The sequence below is a fragment of the Triturus cristatus genome, chromosome 4_1 (assembly GCF_964204655.1).
Source record: "Triturus cristatus chromosome 4_1, aTriCri1.1, whole genome shotgun sequence".
Lineage (NCBI taxonomy): Eukaryota > Metazoa > Chordata > Amphibia > Caudata > Salamandridae > Triturus > Triturus cristatus.
Window position 1 is genome coordinate 126,015,291 of NC_140585.1, and position 20,866 is coordinate 126,036,156.

Consider the following 20,866-nt stretch of genomic DNA (forward strand, 5'->3'; position numbering starts at 1 on the left):
AAAAAAATAAAAATATCGATATCTGAGCACCGAGGAACCCTCCCGAGCACGAGCTTCATTTTGATTGGCTGCCAACACTCCAAACCAGGATGTGATGGCAGCCATCTTGTGACTCCCTAACCGAGTCAGAAGAAAACAGTGAAAAAAAGTTTAAAAAACAAGAAAAGGGGCAGGGTAGAAAGCCCTGACCCCCTACGCCTGCTCAGGGGGTCCCACAAGGACCACCAGGGCCACAAAAAGCATTTTTTTTAAAAATCAGCTGAATTTGCACTGCGTGCACGAATCCGGCCAGGAAAAACAAAAAAATGAAGCGCGGACTCCCGTGCTTCGTTTTTGAAAGCCTCTGGGTGGGCCAGGTCCCAGGGGCAATGCTGTTTTATGTAGCGGGGTCTACAAAAACATAAAGGAGGCCATGCCCCGGAGGATGGGGTCCACGGGGCCAAAATTGCCCAAAAGAGGTGAGTAAATGGGAGTGTGATTGATTCTTTGCATGACTGTCTACCTGTGTGACTCTATAGGTGAGTGGTGGTGTGTAAGTGTCTGTATAGGTGTATGAGTGCATATGATAGTGCTGTATTGATGAGTGACTGCATGTATGAGTGACTGTATGGGTGAATGAGTGGATGTGTGTGTAGACCTAGGAATCAGTAAGTCAGTATTTATTACTGGTTTTGGTGTGTCTATGGTTTTGAAAATGGTAGTCTGTATTTTAGAGTGGGTGTATCAAAGGTTAAATTAGGGTGTGTGTAGGTGCATCAGATTAACACATGGATGATGTCATCAGTGATGTCATTCGAGATGTCATTAGTGATGTCACTGACCATGTCATGAGTGATGTAATATGTGACGTCATCAGCAATTCATTGAGTGGGCGTGAGTTATAGTTAGCGCAACTAAATATATTGCCCGAATTTCTCTGGTTTTGTACAAGTGAAATGCCCAACTAACTATAATGTCCCTGAAACCTGTGGTTTTTTCAATGAATTTCAAAGGGTTTTTATATGCTAATTTCTTACTATAACATCCCTGAAACCTTTTTTTTTTCAGTGATTCTCAAAGGTATTTTAAATGCTAATTTCTAATTATAACGTCACTGAAACCTATGTTTTTTTCAGTGAATTTCAAAGGTTTTTTAAATGCTAATTTCTTTTTTAGTTTTGAAAAATGTAAAGTTTATTGAAGAAAAAGGAGTAAGGGAAGGGGAAAACATACAAGTTACATTATTTTTTTAAATTTGAAACATACATAACTGAGAAACCTTATAACAGTATATAGAAAAAAGATAAATATATAATGTAAGTCAGGTCCAATAACTAAGAATACAAAAATATAGTGAAAATATTTATAAAGGCAGCAATAAAAGCACAGATAAAGTGGAATGTCAAGGAGGTTTCGACATCTCTTGGTCGGAGATATATTACGTACATGGGAGAGCTTAGCATGACAATCAATAAAACTTGTAACTGGAGACCATAGAAGTGAACATTTGAGAGATAAGGAAATTGGGAACATATAAACTGTATCCAACCTGTGATTATAACATATGGCATACCACCAAGCTTGGAAAGATGGGTCAGACAAATTCTTCCAGTGTTTGGTAATCTGCTGAAATGCTACTCCTAGAAGCAAATCCAAAATCTGCAGAGGTAAAGGACAGCTCAACCAATCCTCAGAGTAGAAGCCTAAAAAAATGTTGACAAATGAAAAGGGGACTATATGATGAAAAATTTGGGTGATTTGTTTCCAGATCTATCTCCAGAAATCCTGCGTGAAAGGGCAGAAAAAAAGTAAATGTTTTAAGTCAACATTTGTGGAGGAGCATGACCAACAAGTGTCAGGGAGATCAGCATGAACCTTATGCAGAAGTGAAGAGGAAAGGAGTGATTTATTGTATATGAAAAAGAGTGTTTGCGTAGTATTAGCAGCTCTGGATGTTTTCCTAATTTTAAGACAAATATTGTTCCATACTTGAACGGGCCAATCAACCTGAAGGTCTTGTTCCCAATCCAATTCTTTCTTAGTTTTGTCTCTAACAAGTGTTAACTTACGCAGAAATTTATAAATGGCTGAGGCTTTAGGTCCTGAACTTAAGAAAGTTTGAGAGCTAGAAGAGGGAGTATTCGTTTGACTTAAGGATGGGATGGAATTCTGAACTACTAAATCCAGACCTTGTTGTAGCAAAAGATACTTATTAGAAAATGAAGTAGTAAAATTAAATATAGGTTTAGCTTGAGAAAAGGGTATAGTTTTATCATTATGAAATAGCTGATGAACCCAAATGAGGCCTTTTTGTCTCCATGACTTCCAATAAATGGGTTTGTTTTTACCCAATATGTGGTGATTATGCCAAATTGAGGACTGAAGAAAAGAAGTTTTAGAGGAGCTCTCCAATAAAAGTGGATCTAATAATTTATGTGTGAGCTTAAGAATAGGAGTAGATAACGTCTGAGGTTTCCGGGTCAAAGAAAGGTATTCTAAAAAGGAAAAAGGAACGATAAATGACTGTTCCAGTGTCACCCAGAGAGGGGAAGATGAGGAATGAGATGACTGATGAAGATTAAAAGCTTTATGGTAAGTAGGGAAATCGGGAAAGTTAACCCCACCTTCCGTTTTAGGTCGACTAAGCTTTGTTAAAGACATACATGCTTTTTTCTTATTCCACAGAAAAGACGTCAACAAGGAGTTAATCTTTTTAAAGTATTTTTGGGGTATGATAACTGGAATATTAGAAATAGTAAATAAAACAATTGGGGATAACATCATTTTTATGGTATCAAGCCTCCCCCACCAGGATAGGTATGGGGGATGCCATCTGTCAGTAAGGTAAGACGTTTTTTAACAGCATTTGTCCAAATTAATGGAGATTGATGTGTGAATCAAAGGGGAGAAATAAATTCCTAGGTATTTTATATGATTAGTATTCCAAGTAAAATTGGTAGTTTTAAAGTCTTCTTTAAAGGTAAACTTAGTTAAGGGTAGGATTTCGCATTTGTCATTGTTTAATTTATAACCAGATACGGAAGAATAGGACTGAGTTTCAGATAAAAAAGCAGGTAAAGAAGTTGTGGGATTAGACATGAACAATAAGATATCATCAGCATATGCTGCCAATTTGACTTGTATATTACCATGGTTGAATCCCTGAGAATCAGGATTTTGACGAAGTCTGCACAAAAAAGTTCTAAGGCTAAACTAAACTGAAAGGGAGATAAAGGGCAACCCTGACGGACACCTCTACCCAAATGAAAGTAGGAAGAGGTAAGACCATTAACAAATATAGCAGCTCTAGGATTTAAGTATAGGAGAGAAATTAAAGAAATAATTTTAGGACCAAAGCCAAACCATTTCAGTGAGGAAAATATGAAAGGCCATTAGACTCTGTCAAAGGCTTTTTCTGCATCTAATGCTATGACAGCCAAAAATTCAGAAGAATGAGAGGATTTTGAAAGAATATCAAAGAATAGATGAGTATTGTCAGTAAGAAAATGACCTTTCACAAATCCTAATTGTTCTTTACCTAGAAGATCCGGAAGTAGGGATTCTAATCGCAGGGCCAGGGATTTTGAAAGAAGTTTGTAATCAATGTTCACCAAAGAAATGGGTCCATAATCTTTGCAAAAACGGGGGTCTTTTATGAGGCAAATGAGAGCTTCTAAAAAGGAACCTGAAGTAGTGCCAGAATGTAAAAAAGAGGTCAAAAGTTTATGTAATTTGGGGAGGAAAAGATGGGAAAAGTGGGAAAAAAATTAAATAGTGAAACCATCAGGGCCTGGAGCCTTATCTTTCTTAAGGATAGACAAGGCGTTATGCAGTTCTTTTGTTGAGACATCTTATTCCAATGATTGGAAATCTAAGAGAAGATCAGGAGGTTTGGTAATAGAAGAGAAGTATTCTGTGATAGATTTGTCTGTAGGATTGGTCTCTGGCGTATAAAGAGAGTTGTAAAATGTGTGGAATTCTTGCAAAATTTCTGAGTCTTTAAACTTGGGCTGCTGCTGAGCATCAAGAATTGACTCAATAGTGAATTCGTTTTTTTTTACTTTGAGGTAATTTGCCAATAATTTGCCTGATTTATTGTTACCACTATAGAACTTGGCACTAGATTTAAGCAAATACAGAGTAGATTCTTTATTACATTTGAGTTTGGCCGCTATTAGAGTTTCTAAGCAATCTTTTGATTTAGATGTGTAATAGGCATGTTCTAGAGATTTTATTCTAGCTAAAAGATCCGTGGCGTATTTTCTAGCCCTATGACATTTTTTGGGGACATGTGAAATAATAAAGTCACGTGCAGCTGCCTTAAAGGCATCCCATACAACAGAAAAATGAAGAGTGTCCGAGTCGTTAAAAGAGAAATATTCCTTAAAAAAAGAAGTAAAGATAGGATCAAGTAGAAGGGAGTTATTAAAGCGCCAACGTCTAGGGTCAGAAGACTTATGGAGAATGTCTAAGGCAACAGAGACTGGGGCATGGTCAGATGTTAGGATGGAACCAATATCTGAAGAAATTAGAGATTGAGAAAGGGCATGAGACATGAAAATATAATCAATACGTGATTGTGTATGGTGTACTGGAGAGGAAAAAGTGTATTCCCTCAAGGAGGGATTGCATAATCTCCAGGCATCAACTGAATGTCTGTGCTGAAAAGAATGTAAAAATTCTTTGTGAAGTTTGGAGGGTATGAACGAGGATAGGGAGTTGCGGTCAATGAAGGGATCTACAATTTGGTTACAGTCACCAGCTAAAAGCAAATTATCATGAGGGAGCTGCATTCATTTTTCTGCTAGATGGGACCAAAAAAGGAAATCACATGTAGTCGGAGCATATACATTAAATAAAGAAAGAGAGGTTTCCCCAATCAACAGGTTTGTAAGCAACCAGCGACCAATATCGTCAGTTTCCTGAGAGACAAGTTTAGCTTTTCACGATTTGTGACATAGTGTAATAACGCCATTACTTTTACCATCACCAGGAGAAAAGAAAACCTCTCCAACCCAGTCTTTTTTTAGCTTCAGGGATTCAGATTCAGTGAGGTGTGTTTCTTGAATCATGGCTATGTCAGCCTTCAATTTAGACAAATGAGATAATACACATTGCCTTTTAATCGGAGAATGTAAACCTCGGACATTCTAAGTAACAACATTTAAAGTCATCTAAAAGTGATTGAGAAAACGAGCAAAATAGGACCAGATAAAAACAGTAACCTTAAAACAAAGTACCCATGAATGACTGCAGATAACTGTATACTAAGTTTGAAGATATTGAAAATCAAAAACAATGGAGAAAAATTGTTGAAGAAAGAGAGAAGAAAAGAATAAAAGTATGAAAAGAGAGATAGATGATATAATACTACATAAGGAAAGGGAATGAGAAAGAATACAAGAAAAGAAATGAGTACTGTGAAATATGGTGTGATTAAATAAAAGGTTGCAGGCTAGGATGAGAAAACAAAAGGGACATCCAAGAAGGAAGTAAAAGAAGAGATCAAAGACGAAAAGGAAAGAAACAGAAAGAAGAAATGGAGGAAGATAACATACCTACAAATATCGACCAAGGATGGGGAGGAGGGGTGAAACCACATGGAACAAATGGCATGGCCAAAGTCGACGGAACGAAGGGCGGGGAGGAATCACGCCATTAAAAGACAAAACAACTGTGAGCGACAGACATCCACAGATCTAAAAACAAGGATAAAACAGAATCAATGAAATAAAAAATAAAAGTTATCATAACAAAATACACATTTAATCAATTCACCTAGGCAACAACACATTATAACAGAGAACTTCAAACAATAGGAGAAAACATAAACAACCAAGGACCAAGAAGGTCCTAAAACTCTAATAAAATTAAGAATTATTTGAAGATAAGGCTTCCGTAAAATCCATGTTCTCCAACTTGCATGAATTGATGAAGCTCTGTAGTCTTACTGGATCCTCGTAGGTAGTCGTTCTATTTTTGTAGGTGACCTTAAATAGGCAGGAATGAAAGAATCCATAATGAGCTCCCAGAAAGCGTGGAAAAGGGCTCATATTTAGAAATGCCTTATGTCTGTTAGCTGTAGCTTTAGCATAATCCTGTGAAAAGAACAAGGTCGAGCCAGAACATGTTATGCGTCGAGATGCTTTGGCAATAAGTCAGTGGATTCAAGGAAATACAATATGACACCTCTTGGTCTCTATGATGAAGAAGCAGTGGATGGTAATCGTCCAAGTCTATGAGCGTGTTGAATATTTAGAATGGGGTCCTCCGGCAGATGGAGCAGCTTAGGGAGAAAGGATCTGAAAAATGCGAGGGTATCTTGACCCTCAACCCCATCTGGAAGGTCATAAATACGTAGGTTATTCCTCCTGTTGCGAATTTCGAGGTCTTCAACCTGTTTCTGGAGGATGGATACTTGAGATTGGAGTGCATTGACTTTAGTGTCCGTGATCCCAAGAGAAGACATGTTACGCTCAACTGCTGAGATTCTCTCATCCATTAGGGACCAGTTGTCAGTGAGGAATTGTAACTTAGTGTTGGTTTCTTCAATAAAGGGACGAAGGGCTCGTATTTCTTCCAGCCATATCTCCAATGAAACAGGGGAGAAAGATTTTGGTGGAGACGGAGGATCTTTTTTAACACGTTTTACACTAGTCTTTCCTGCCGCTGAAGAAACATTAATTGTTGGGTTAGGACTTTTTGTTAGGGAAGATGCGGAGTCTTTCATCTTGGAGAATTCAGTGAAAATCCTTGAATTTTTAGTGAAGGATTGCTTGGAATGCGAAGAGAGGGGCTCCGATCTCCTATGTCTCCCCATGATATACCAAGTGCTTGTTAGTGTAAGCACTACGACCGGACTGAAAAGTGAAAAATTCAAATATGGGATAAGAATTACTAAGGGTTTCCGTCCAGTGAGAGCATTGTAGGCAGATGAGGATAACAGTTGTCAGCGCTATGTGGCAAAAACATAGTGCATTCTGTGAGGAAAATACGGGAGGAGCTGAAATAAAACGGCGGTAGTCGATTTATTACACTGGGATCAAAAACGTCTTCATCTGGTAGCAGGTTAATATCGTCTACAAAAATAGCAGGCGAACAGAAACTGTCCCATACTGAAGAGAGAGACTATGTATCACTGGTAACAAAAGTGCTAAAAGACAGAAATGCGGGTTGTTTTATAGTTTTCCTAATGGAAGCACAACGCCGTGAATGAACGCATAAGCATAAAATGGCGAACGTAGTGTTTCCACACCATTAATGTCGACACTCTCAGGGGAAGGCAGAGTTCCAAAATAAATAAAAAATCAGAGTTACCAGGAATCCTAGTCCAATGAGTTCATAATCAGCACTGAAAATTAGCAGTTCACAGCATTACGGGCCAAGGTAACATCTCACGCTGTGAGGAAAATGCGGAGCAGAAGAACGCAAAATGGCTGCCGTAACTTTACTGCAAGGGGACTGGAACCAACTTTGTAGAGGAGCAGGTATGAAGAGCTGAAACCAGAAGCGCTGGGGATTACAACATACTGCAAATATCTTCCGACGCTCTCAGCACTCTTCTAATAACATTGAGGTGGTGAGATAGTGCAAAACCACCGCGTCGCTCCGAGGAGTCTCACTCGGGTGCTGCCATGTTCCTTGGGCATCAAGCCACGCCCCCCTAAATGCTACTTTCTAACTATGCCTACAGAGGTAGGACATGTGCAGAAAAAGGAAGAAAGGTGCAGAAAGAAGCAAGAGATATGCAGAAAGAACCAACAAAGGTGCAGAAATTGGCCTTGTTGCAAAGTCATCCGGTGCCCACAACTTTTTGCTGACTGGTACTGGTGGTAATTGACTCTGACTAACCAAGCCCAGAGCCAGTGCTATGCTGAAAGACACTTAGAATAAAGTGAAATCTCCTACATACACTAGGGTACACTATGGGTTGGGGTACCCCTGTGATTGGCATGCCCTCCCCTTTAAGGCCCTAGTACATAATAGGGCAGAGGCATTAAAACTACCTCTAACTCAGAGGTGCAGAAAAAGGCAAGAGAAGTGCAGAACGAAGCAAGAGAGGTGCCAAAAGAGGCAAGAGAGGGGCAGAAAGAAGCAAGTGAAGTGCAGAAAGAGGCAAGAGAGGTTCACAAAGAGGCATGAGAGTTACAGAAAGAGGCATGAGGGGTGCAGAAAGAAGGAAGAGAAGTACAGAAAGAGGCAAGAGAATTGCTGAAAGAAGCAACAGAGGTGTAGAGAGAAGCAAGAGAAGTGCATAAAGAGGCAAGAAAGGTGCAGAAAAAGAAAAGAGGGGTATAAAAAGAGGCAAGGGGGTGCAGAAAGAAGCAAGAGCAGTGCAGAATGAACCAACAGAGGTGCAAAAGGCGTGCAGAAAGAGGTAGGAGAGGTGCACGAAGAGGCAAGAGAAATGCAGATAGAAGCAACAAAGCTGCAAAAAGAGGCTAGAGGGGTACAGAAAGAGGAAGAGAAGTGCAAAAAAGAAGCAACAGAGGTGCAGAAGGAGGCAAGAGAAGTGCAGAAAGAGGCAAGAAAGTTGTAGAAACAGGCAAAAGAGGTGCAGAAAAAAAAGAGCAGTGCAGAAAGAACCAACAGAGGTGCAGAAGGAGGCAAGAGGGGTGCAGAAAGAGGCAGGAGGGGTGCACAAATTTGCAAGAGAGTTGCAGAAAGAAGCAAGAGCAGTGCAGTAAGAAACAACAGGGGTACAGTAGGAGGCAAGAGGAGAGCAGAAAGATGCAAGAGCAGTGCAGAAAGAACCATGAGACGTGCAGGTAAAGGGAAGAAGGGTGCAGAAAGAGGCATGAGGGGTTCAGAAAGAAGGAAGAGAAGTGCAGAAAGAAGCAACGGAGGTACTGAAGGAAGCACAAAGGGTGCAGAAAGAGGCAAGAGAAGTGCAGAAAGAAGCAACAGAGGTACAGAAAGAGGCAAGAGTGGTGCACAGAAAGAAGTACGTGAGGTACAGAAAGAGGCAAGAGAGGTGTAGAAAGAGGCAAGAGAGGTGCAGAAACAGGCAAGAGAAGTGCAGAAAGAGGCAAGAGAATTGCTGAAAGAAGCAACAGATGGGTAAAAAGAAGCAAGAAAAGTGCAGAAAGAGGCAAGTGAGATGTAGAAAGAGGCAACAGAGGTGCAGAAAGAGGGAAGACGAGTGCAGAAAGAGACAACAGGAGTGCATAAAGAAACAAGACAGGTGCAGAAAGAAGCATAGGATGTGCAGAATGAAGCAACATGGGTGCAGAAAGATTCAAGAGAAGTGCAGAAAGAAGCAACAGAGGTGCAGAAAACAGCAAGAGAGTTGCAGAAACAGGCAAAGAGATGCAAAAAAGGGAACAGGGGTGCACAAAAAGCAAGTGAGGGGCAGAAAGAAGCAAAAGGGGTGCAGAAAGTAGAAGAGATGTGCAGAAACAGGCACGAGAAGTGCAGAAAAAGAAAGAAAGGTGCAGAAAGAAGCAACAACACCCACATTTAGCAATAACTGACAGATGACCATTCTAGGTTTGCAAAGGACCTTCCACCACGCTGTCACACTTTTTGCTGCATTTTTGGTAACGTTTGAGCCTTTGGAGATAGAAACTAGGCTTTTTTTGTTCAAATCTACAGATTAGGCAGCAGATGATGGATTATGTGGCTAATGCGGAAAATGTATAATTGTGCGAAAGTCGGTGCAGCCAAACAGTCGCACAATTCCAGTGCCCCTGCTCATACTTCTGACTAGGTCCAGAAGTGCTCCTCAGTGATTCCTTCTTTTTTTGTCTCATTGACTTCGCAATTTAGCTTCTATGGAAATGAGGAAGATGAAACCTGAGGTTACCACTCCTCAACACAGACTACCATACCACATAATTACTCTCATACCACATAATCCCACTCCACATAATTCCTATACACTAAATACCACATACTTTCAATCCACATAAGTTTACTGCACAACATACCACATAATTCCACTACACACAAAGTACACCCACTCCACTCCAAAAAACATTAGTAAAAAACTTTTTGATTTACAACGCCAATAGCTCTAACTCTTGCAAATTTGAGACCCATTACATTACAAATGCTTCTTTAACTGGTAGTCGCATTGGTGGAGAAATGGGGCTGGGCTCAGGAATTCCGCTGAGCAGGACTTACAGGAGGTACCAGGGGGGATTCTTAGCCCCAAAGTCACTCAGGAGTATCGTGGACTTCATCCTTAACCAGTACTGTGCCAGGAGGCGCGTTTGCAGAGTGGTGGAGAGAGGGGGCGTGGCCTCCGTAGACCTCTTAGCAAATCCACTGTGTGGGACTTAGTGGCAGTAACAGAAGAAGTAGTTGGCCCCCAAGGACAACCTTGTAGGCCAACTACCCCTCCTATTACCTCCAGTAAGTCCCACACAGCACCACTGCTAAGTTCTCATAGCAGGCCATGCCCCCTTTCCCCACCACTCTGCAAACGCACTCCCTGGCACGCTCTTGGAAGTGGATTAAAGTCCACTTTGCTGCTGGGAGTCCTTAGGGGACAACAAGCCTACCTGATACCTCCAGTATGCCCCAGATAGTGGGATTGCTGATCGGTGGACACAGGCCACGCCCTCTTTGTCCACCACTCTGCAAACAGGCCTCCTGTTGCGCTCTTGGTTGGGGGATGAAATCCCCTTGTCTCCTGAGGGTCCCTAGGGGCCAACTAGCCCATCAGGTACCTCCAGTAAGCCCCACACAGCTGGATTGCTGAGAGTGGTCTGAAGCCATGCCCCCTTTTTACACCACTCTGCAAACGCACCGCCTGGCGCACTGCTGCTCGGGGGATGACGTCCACTTGTTTCCTGAGTTCCTCAGGAAACAAAAGGACCTCATTGCCCCACCAGCAGTACCCCAAGAGGCGCATCTGCGAAGTGGTGTAAAAAGGGGCGTGGCCTCGGACCACCTCTCGGCAATCCACTGTGTGGGGCTTACTGGAGGTTTTTGGTGGACTAGTTGGCCCCCAGGGACCCCCACTAGCAACAGGGACTTAATCCCCCAAAGCAGTGTGCGCCAGGAGGCGCGTTTACAGAGTCATGCAGAGAGGGGGCTGGGCCTCCGGCAAGTTGCCAGTTTATTTTTTCTATTTTTTTTATGTTATGGGTGGGGGGCTGAAAATTTCTGGAGAGTGGCCGCAAGGCCCCCCTCCAGAGGCCAATTATGGTCTCGGGGACCCCATTCCCCGGGGCTTGGCCAGTCTTCTGTTAAAACATTGTCTTTAAGGGGGGGCCGTGTGGCCCTCCTCCTCAGGCCAATTATAGCCCTGGGGACCCCATCCCCCGGGGCCGGCCTTCCATTTAAAAAAATATATATATTTTAATTAAAGTGGAGAGGGGCTGGGTGGCCCCCCCTCCCAGGCCACTGAACATAATTAAGATTGCCCCAGGGAGGTGGCAGTCCCTGGGGCAGCATGGGGGGGGCAGGAGCCCCGCATGCATTCTTTCAAACAAGCCCCGGGGAGGTGGGGGTCCCCGGGGCTGGGGGGGGGGGGAGTGTGCCCTCCGCATATTATTTCAAAAGCCCCGGGGAGGTTTCGGTCCCCAGGGCTGCAGGGGCCTGCGTGGCCCCTGCATACATTATAAATATTGCCCCTGGGACCTGGCCCACCCGGGGGCCTAAGTACAACGAAGTGCTTGTTTTTTTGTTTTTTTTCTCTGCCGGATTACGGATGATTTTGGGGGGGTTTTTTAAGTGCTTTTTTTGGGCCTGTGGGTCCTTGTAAGCAGGTCTAGGGGGCCAGGGTATTTCTACCTTGCCCCCTTTTCTTGTTTTTATACATTTTGTTTACTGTTTTCTTATGACTTGGCTCCCCGTTTGTGCTTGAACGAGTCACCAAGACTTCGAAGAGTCACGAGTTATAGAACTCTTTAGAGCTCTTTTCACCATATTGGATTGAAAACGGCAACAACGTGAAACTTTGAAACCAGATTCTTCGCCTTCTACTTTTTAGTCAGTTCAGTTTGAAAAACACGAGACCCCGAAAATGGAGGCAGCCAGTGTGTGCAGGAGCTGTGAGGATTAACCGCACCCACCGCACCCCACAACTGTACAGCCCTGAACCCCACTCTGAGCTGAGCTGCACCCACTGAGTCCGCACTGAGCTGCACCCAGGCCCGGCTGCAGGAAATTTTATTTGGGTGGGCCAAGGGTGCATTCGGGTGGGCCACTGCGGGCTCGATTTGTCTCTTATATGTCTAGGCAGGCCTGCTTCAAGGCCCTCCTTTATCTCTTCTTAGTCTTACAAGGCCCAGAAAAACGTACTATTTTCCAGATCTTTTTCTAAATATTTTCACTCTCAAAAAGTGTTTTTCCATGTAATGTTCCTTTGACGGGAAGACGAGGTTTCTGAGGAGGGAGTATCAGGCAAGTAACACTTCTCGGGCTCCCTCTGTGCGAGCCTTCAGGGAGACTCCCTCTTCATTACTACCTGCACCTGACCCCGGACTCTGCAACGCACTCCCTTACAGGCTCCCTCTGTGCGAGCCTTCAGGGAGAATCCCTCTTCATTACTACCTCCACCTGACCCCGGACTCTGCAGCGGACTCCCTTACAGGCTCCCTGTGTGCGAGTCTTCAGGGAGAATCCCTCTTCATTACTACCTCCACCTGACCCCTGACTCTGCAGCGCACTCCCTTACAGGCTCCCTCTGTGCGAGCCTCCAGGGAGAATCCCTCTTCATTACTACCTGCACCTGGCCCCGGACTCTGCAACGCACTCCCTTACAGGCTCCCTCTGTGCAAGCCTCCAGGGAGAATCCCTCTTCATTACTACCTCCACCTGACCCCGGACTCTGCAGCGGACTCCCTTACAGGCTACCTCTGTGCGAGTATTCAGGGAGAATCCCTCTTCATTACTACCTCCACCTGACCCCTGACTCTGCAGCGCACTCCCTTACAGGCTCCCTCTGTGCGAGTCTTCAGGGAGAATCCTTCTTCATTACTACCTGCACCTGACCCCTGACTCTGCAGCGCACTTCCTTACAGGCTCCCTCTGTGCGAGCCTTCAGGGAGAATCCCTCTTCATTACTACCTGACCCCTGACTCTGCAGCGCACTCCCTTACAGGCTCCCTCTGTGCGAGCCTTCAGGGAGAATCCCTCTTCATTACTACCTCCACCTGACCCCGGACTCTGCAACGCACTCCCTTACAGGCTCCCTCTGTGCGAGCCTTCAGGGAGAATCCCTCTTCATTACTACCTCCACCTGACCCCGGACTCTGCAGCGGACTCCCTTACAGGCTCCCTCTGTGCGAGTCTTCAGGGAGAATCCCTCTTCAGAACTACCTGCACCTGACCCCTGACTCTGCAGCGTGCTCCCTTACAGGCTTCCTCTGTGTGAGCCTTCAGGGAGAATCCCTCTTCATTACTACCTCCACCTGACCCCTGACTCTGCAGCGCACTCCCTTACAGGCTCCCTCTGTGCGAGCCTTCAGGGAGAATCCCTCTTCATTACTACCTCCACCTGACCCCAGACTCTGCCATGCACTCCATTATAGGCTTGATTATCCACTACTCCTCTCCAGTGCACCTTATTTCACAGCTGACCTAGGACCCCAGCCCCATATCAGACACTATCGGGCTCCACTTTCATCTTTCCCAGTAAAAACATTAGTAAAATCACCTTCAAACTTAAAACATTGAATATGGCAGTAAACATAATGAGCACGCACTTTAAAGTATGTTCCACAGTAGCCCTTATGACCCGACTGCTAATTAAATAAACAAAAACAGAAAGGCCATGACCGGGCCGGCTTTAGCACTGATGCGAAAGTCTTTTTTGGCGCCGCACCAATAACCTCTTTCTCCGTAAATACCTTCACTACCACCTTCCAACAGTGCCCCTCATCCCTCCATGGCCCCCTTTATTAACCTCCTCCTCGGATTCCCACACTACCACTCTCCACTAGTGCCCCTCATCTCTCTGTAGCCCATCCTCCTCATGACCTCCTCCTCAGACTCCGTCACTACCACCCTCCACCAGTGCCCCTCATCTCTCCCTAGCTCCCCCTCCACCCAATGACCTCTTCATCGGATTCCCTCACTGCCACCTTTCAACAGTGCCCCTCATCCCTCCATGGCCCCCTTTATTAACCTCCTCCTCGGATTCCCTCACTACCACTCTCCACTAGTGCCCCTCATCTCTCTGTAGCCCATCCTCCTCATGACCTCCTCCTCAGACTCCCTCACTACCACCCTCCACCAGTGCCTCTCATCTCTCCCTAGCTCCCCCTTCACCCAATGACCTCTTCCTCGGATTCCCTCACTACCACTCTCCACTAGTGCCCCTCATCTCTCTGTAGCCCATCCTCCTCATGACCTCCTCCTCAGACTCCCTCACTACCACCCTCCATCAGTGCCTCTCATCTCTCCCTAGCTCCCCCTTCACCCAATGACCTCTTCCTCGGATTCCCTCACTGCCACCTTTCAACAGTGCCCCTCATCCCTCCATGGCTCTCCCTATTTACCTCCTCCTCGGATTCCCTCACTACCACCCTCCACTAGTGCCCCTCACACTGCCACCCTCCAACAGTGCCCCACATCACTCCATAGCCCCTCCCACTACCTCCTCCTCATATTCCCTTACTGCCACCCTCCAACAGTGCCCCTCATCTTTACGTAGCCCTCTCTCTTATGCATTTCATTTGTTGTATAGCGCTACTCATATCAGGGTAGTGTGGATTAGTACTTTACACCACATACACATTATACAGAGACAATGAATCATACAAGTATGTAAATCAGTCTACAGGGAATGTCACATAAGCCAATGAGGGGTACTATGTGTAGGAATTACATGTCATCCATACTGGTGGCCAGTATATTTTAAGAGGGTTTGGTCTGGAGAAGCACAAACTCAGGATTTAACGAGTATTCCATGGGGGTTGGCTTTACTGATAAAAATGTATATCTGCACAAACATACTCATTTTAGCAACATTAGAATAAGGAAAGACTGAGAAAGTTCTAACTATATCACAAAACAAAAAAAAGGAAAGTTCTAACTATAAATGTCATGTTTGTATGCAGCTCTTTGATGACAGTTCATTGGTCACTGTCCTGTGTTAGGATTGTAACTTCTGAACTGCAAGTAACACAAGGATCTCTGTGACAAAAGCAGTAACCCACTGAGCTTCCACATAATATACAGTTAATCTGCATTTAAAAACTACCAAAAGACAAATGGTTGCTCTCCAGCGGATCATTAATCACCAGAGTTATCGGGGCATTCTGTATTGTCTTATTGTTGTCCTGCATCGGCCATGATAATGATGAAAACTGATTAAATGAAGCGCACACGAAGTATGTGTCCTGCTGGGCCTGTGCAGATTTTAAAAAGAAAAACAAATTGTAACACATTCTCTTACCTACCCCAATAAGTCAAACTTTGTGTCTCAGCCTGATGTGATAAGCAGCTGCAGGGGTCAGGAAAGGTGAATAGGAATAAACAAACTTATTTTCTCTGCTGCATAGAAAAAGAAATATCCACGCAGCAGAACAGTAGACATAGATTACCCTTGTCGTGGAAGCAAAGCCTCGTTAACATGTAAATGGTCTTTTAAAGACCTTTGAAGTACTCGCCTGCGACTGTGATAATCTCTAAAACTGCCTGTGTGTGTGCGCCCGGGAAGCTGTCTCGGTGCGGCCTGGGCTGACACACACGACGGGGGTAACAAAGGGGGGGGGGGGGGTTAATAGTGTAAAAGGTCTTTGCATCCAGGGTCCTGAGTCATCTTTAGAAACATCTCTGACCCCCCCCCCCCCAGGAAGTTTTGTAACTGTAAAGACAGAAGTCATAAATCTAGAAGAGACTCTGTGGGAAGCTGCCTTTTCATAGGTTGGAGAGTGCGTAGGAGTAGCTATGGAGTATGTCAGGATGGCCGAGCGGTCTAAGGCGCTGCGTTCAGGTCGCAGTCTCCTCTGGAGGCGTGGGTTCGAATCCCATTTCTAACAACATTTTCTGCGACTCGTATTCACTGTTTTTTACCCCAGACAATGACAATATTACTGTTATTACACAAGCATTGGCAAAGACAATCTGCCTATCCGAGATCTATTGGGAATGTGTCATATCCTTGTTTCGCGTTAGTTTGTTTCCTCGACCTCACTGCGGGACTATTCACTGCTGGAGCAGAGTTGATTTGGTTCAAAGGAGATCGAGGGGACCCAAAAATTCAGGAAAAGGACTGCGCACCCATGTACTCTGTCAAGCTATCATTTGGCGGGCAAGGATTCACACCATCTGTGGCATGTCCCTCACTCCTGGGTAGAGAGATGTTAACGGTTAATAAAGCCCTCAGCCGGGAGATAATCCTAGAATCGTCCAACAAGGCAGGGCCTGGAGTGCTTGCCTAAAATACCAGCTCGAACACTTATAATACAGAGTACTATGGGAGGCAGCAAAGGGCGGGGTGCTTCATTTATCCGAGCCCCAGTCTGCCAAAGGCCCACGGGCGTGCAAGCGAACACGTCATATGTACGCACAGGCAGGCCTATTTATTCTATTTACTGAAAATATGGCGAAGGTCAAAAAAAGATTTTACCTCAAACATTGGAGCTAGAATAGTAAACCGCCCTGTCCTCGAACAGCTGAGGGTAATTCTGTGGGTATACTCAGCGTAGCCACTGTGTCATGGGCCCTACTCACCGCAAAGCAGGAAAGGGAACCCTTTGCTGCTGCTTGAATGATAAAATACAGCAGTAACCAGAGCCTCTGTGCCCCGGTGCCACCGCACCTGCTGCACCAATGAAAGCTACGCCCTTGCCACTCCTCCGAGTTTCAGGGGAGGAATACAAAAGGAGGCTCCTGCAGGAGGCATCGGCAGACAGTAGTTAGAACTGCGGAACACCTCATTGAAACATTGATTGTAGTGCAGGCCTGGAGTGCCGAGTTACACTACGGATTTATATACAGAGCGAGGACGTCGCTTGTGAGCCCTTTGCGAATAATATTCATTTTCCCTGTTACAGATGCTTGGCAGCACCCGGACTGCCCTGTCAAAACGTAATACATTCTTGCCCTGTCCATAGAACACTACTCTCCGTAATTAATGAAAACAGGGCTTCTAAGGTGTCTGAGCCATGCTCCTGTCACCCATCCTTAGACATTCCGGCCCCGGTGTGCGCGCCACGCCCTGAGCGGCGGCGCGCGACCTGTGACACAGAGGCCCTTCCGCCTGTATCCGCTCCAGTGCTCATGGCATCTGTACATCACCAGTTTATTGCCGCTCAGCTCTATTTTCCATTGTTTCTACCAATTGCCAGGGGGGTAATGAAACTTGAGGGGGCCCCCCTGCAAAGCACATGGAGCCCCCCCCCCCCCAGCGGCCTGGCCCACCACCTACCACTTTGCCCCACTGCCCAAAAATCTGGTATATTTTGATTTGAAACCTCCAACATTTAATGAAATGCCTCTAAATCGTCTTGCTCAAAGTTCTAATGAGAAAGTGGAAAAAGCTCATAACATATCATCTACGCCATTTGTAACAATACTGTCAAAAGCAGATTATTTAACTGCGGCAGCAATCAGAACAATGCCAAAGAGCGGTCTTATTGTCTCAGGAACTGCCTGTAGCTGAAGAGCAAAGAACAGCTATGAAGGGCCTGAAATAGAATTGACATGAATGGACAATAACGCGAAACTATGACAGACAAACCCAAACCTGCAATTCCATAGACTCGACTGACAATATACATGAGAAGTACACAAGCTATCACTCCGTAGCCTGTGAAATTCAAGAGAAAAAGACTGGTGAATTATCTGCATGTCACACACTAGCGACTGTCAAGGGTCACAGAAAGTGTCGCAGACACAATAGTCCAAATTCTAAATGTGTTTCCATGTAATATCCAGGGATAGTGATGTGTGTTTTCAATACTGTAACATAGCAGCTGATCGCTAATATTACTGCAAATAATCTCTGTGACACCCTCCCATTTCTCATGTGTGAGGTCCTGATTTGATCCATAAGAAACTATTTTATAGATGTTGCATTAAACACAACATTCCTCTACAAAATGTCTGTAAGACACACATATCACCAATATTGAAAAAAAGCAAAAGTAAGTTACATTTAAAACAATCTGTTCAAGAATCATTTAATGCCATCAGGGCAAGACTCTGCAGAACAGAGATGGTATTATCAGGGGCCCCCCTGAAAGTCTGGTGCCTCATGGGAACAGTCCAGACCGAATTGCCAAGCCAGGTCCTCCCTGGACTGTAAAAATGCATCCTGGGACCGGTTTTTGGGTGTGTCACCCTTCATCAGCCATGCTAGCTTGAATCCAGTGGCACAGTGAGCAAGGGACCCATGTCTGGGCATACCCGTCCGAGCAGGGGAATCCTATAACAGCAGTGGGGTCAAGGAGTAGTGTGGGCCAACGTGAAGAGCTTCCCACCAGGGTAGAATGCAGGCTCAGAGTGGACGATGCGACCTGCTTCTTGATACTAGAACCAGCTTGAGGCTTAAAACTGAAGGATCTTGAGACAATAGTCAGAGGAAGAAACTGCTGTGCCGTGTGAAAGCCTTACGCAGTGTGTGAAGTCATAGAAATCACCATGTAAAACATACATTGAAAAACAAACTGTGCTATTTCTACACGCAGGAGACAAAGGGAGATAGCAGGAATAGTGGAGTGTGAAATATTCCTTTTGTGAGACGGGATTCAGTACACTAAACTGTCAACTTCCCAGGTGCGCTGTGGCAATTTCTTTCAAAATATGCAGGAGCCAAACCAATGTTCCCGATGACTGTACTTTTCAAGTTCTCATAACCAAAAATTAGTGCCTAATTATCATTGAGTAATATAGTCAACGACTGGCAAAATCCTGCGCTTCACTGGCTCACGGCCATGTGCCTAGATTACAGCAAGATCACAAAATAAAATTATGGACGGAGTATTGAAACATTTCAAACACTCGTCCCCAAAATCCATCCTTATTTTGCTCGCCACGTCACCCCATTTTGGACCCAGCCATATGCAAATCACTCTTGACCCTGCTCTCCATAGGGACAATCCAGCCCGAACTGCCAGGCCCGGTCCTTCCTGGACCGGAAACAAGCATGCTGGGACTGGTACCAACCCTCAACTGACAACACTAAGGCCTAAGCGACAAGATTTAAAGAAATTAGGAGGCATATTAACATGGGCTTAATCTCCGCTTTTTTGGCTTTAAAAGCCAGAGAAGCGGAGATAAAAATATCGCCCTATCAACAACAGGGTGCTAACATGCAAAATCTTATGGAAGCTCCCTTTTTCACTACGCTTCCCCTTGCATCTCTAATGAGATGCAAAGTGGGCGTTTCAGAGCAAAATAATAGTAGAAATGTCGCTAAGCGACATTTCTCCTATTATCAAGCTTCACGCTAACCCAGTTAGAGACAAAAAAAGCAGCGCTATCCACGGTTAACGCTGCTTTTTTACGTCTGATAATTTTCAGACTTAGCCATGTAATCCAATGGAAGGTGGATTACATGGGCTATCAACAAGGATATCCCTATCCTTGTAGTTTTATCGCTGCATTACCAGAGATAACCTCCCAAAATGCCGCTATCGCTGGATTTTTTATCGCCTAGGCGGTTAGCGTTGTTAATAACGCGATAACCAGGCGATATTATCCAGCGATAGCGGGCGTTAAAAACATTAACGCTAAGCGCCCTTAGCGTTAATTTTCCCTGTTCCTTGTTAATATGCCCCATGGTTTCCTTGTTGAACCTAACTTCAGTTCTTCATATTGAGGAACATTTACTGCTTTTAAAAAGAAGAACGAGGACTCAGTTGCTTTAGTTAGTGAGTATAAAGAATATTAAAAACGCAAACAAAAAATAAATTGAAATACTTTTTGCTTTAGCTAGACAAAAGATTTAAAGTATCAGGAAATAAATGCTATTTACTACAGGGCTCCATCTTGGGAAAGCTGCAGCTGGTCAGCCAGCTGAGAGAGAGATACAAATGGGATTGTTGATAATCTGGGGGCCCTTTTTCTTTCAATATACACATCTCTGTGGCAAGATTCACAGGTGTCTCGTTCACTACTACTGCCCCCTGCTCTCTTGTTGACTGTATCCGTCAACTAAAAGGGATTGCCCAATCAACCCAGAGAGTTTGGGTCATTTAAAAAACAGGCACATCCCTGGGGGGCTCCTTTTCAAACAGCTCTAAGCAAAAACAGCTTTCGATACCCAGTCTACTATCACTAAGGAAATAAGGACTAGACATGAGTAAAGCAGAACATGGATCATGTGGAAATGGTTACTATATATTCTGTGCAGCCTGTCTTCTATTGGTTTTTGCGAAACAAATGACGCAAAAGCAAATAAAATGAACGCAAATATTTGATAATTTACTTGTAGTATATTTATTGGTATCCCTGTGTACAGATTTGCTCTCACCTACCCCTGGTTCCTTAAATATAGCAGCAGAACCAAGTAATCTAAACACAAAGAAGGTCCCCAAGGAACCTGAGAGAGTGAGTTGAGCTGATGACGTGGAGAGGTAGAGTTCAGTTAGAGGCGATCATTGATAACTTTGGTGAAATGAATACGCCCCATACTATCTTCAGCTGTCTCCTACCTCTGGCGCAAGCATGGTGTCCCAGTCACAGGGTTGCAAGGCTTCTTATATCATTTGTGTATGATTTCATAGCTTGAGGCGTCGAGGTCCTTAGAGGAGAAGTGTGGCTCAATGGTTAGAGCGGCAGACCTCGATGCACAGCACTGGTCCGGGACCAGGGTTCGATTCCTGCTGTGGCAGGGTCTCAGGCTATAAATTCCTCGGACCGGATATTCTCGCCTCAGTGCCTATTCTAATCATGGGTCCCATGCTGCAACTCTGGGCAATAGCTTGCTTAATCCAGCCCCAACAGCGCTGAGATGCCTGGCTTCACCAGGAGTGGACACTTC

General features: G+C 44.6%; 1 long non-coding RNA gene across 1 annotated transcript in view; it reads right to left on the reverse strand.

Annotated features, from left to right (window-relative positions):
* Positions 1-20,866, reverse strand: part of LOC146847570 (uncharacterized) — a 337,022-nt gene that overhangs the window by 285,531 nt on the left and 30,625 nt on the right. Inside the window, exon 2 of the long non-coding RNA XR_014980712.1 lies at positions 5,538-5,678. This is a non-coding gene — a long non-coding RNA (uncharacterized LOC146847570). The remainder of the gene's footprint in view (positions 1-5,537; positions 5,679-20,866) is intronic.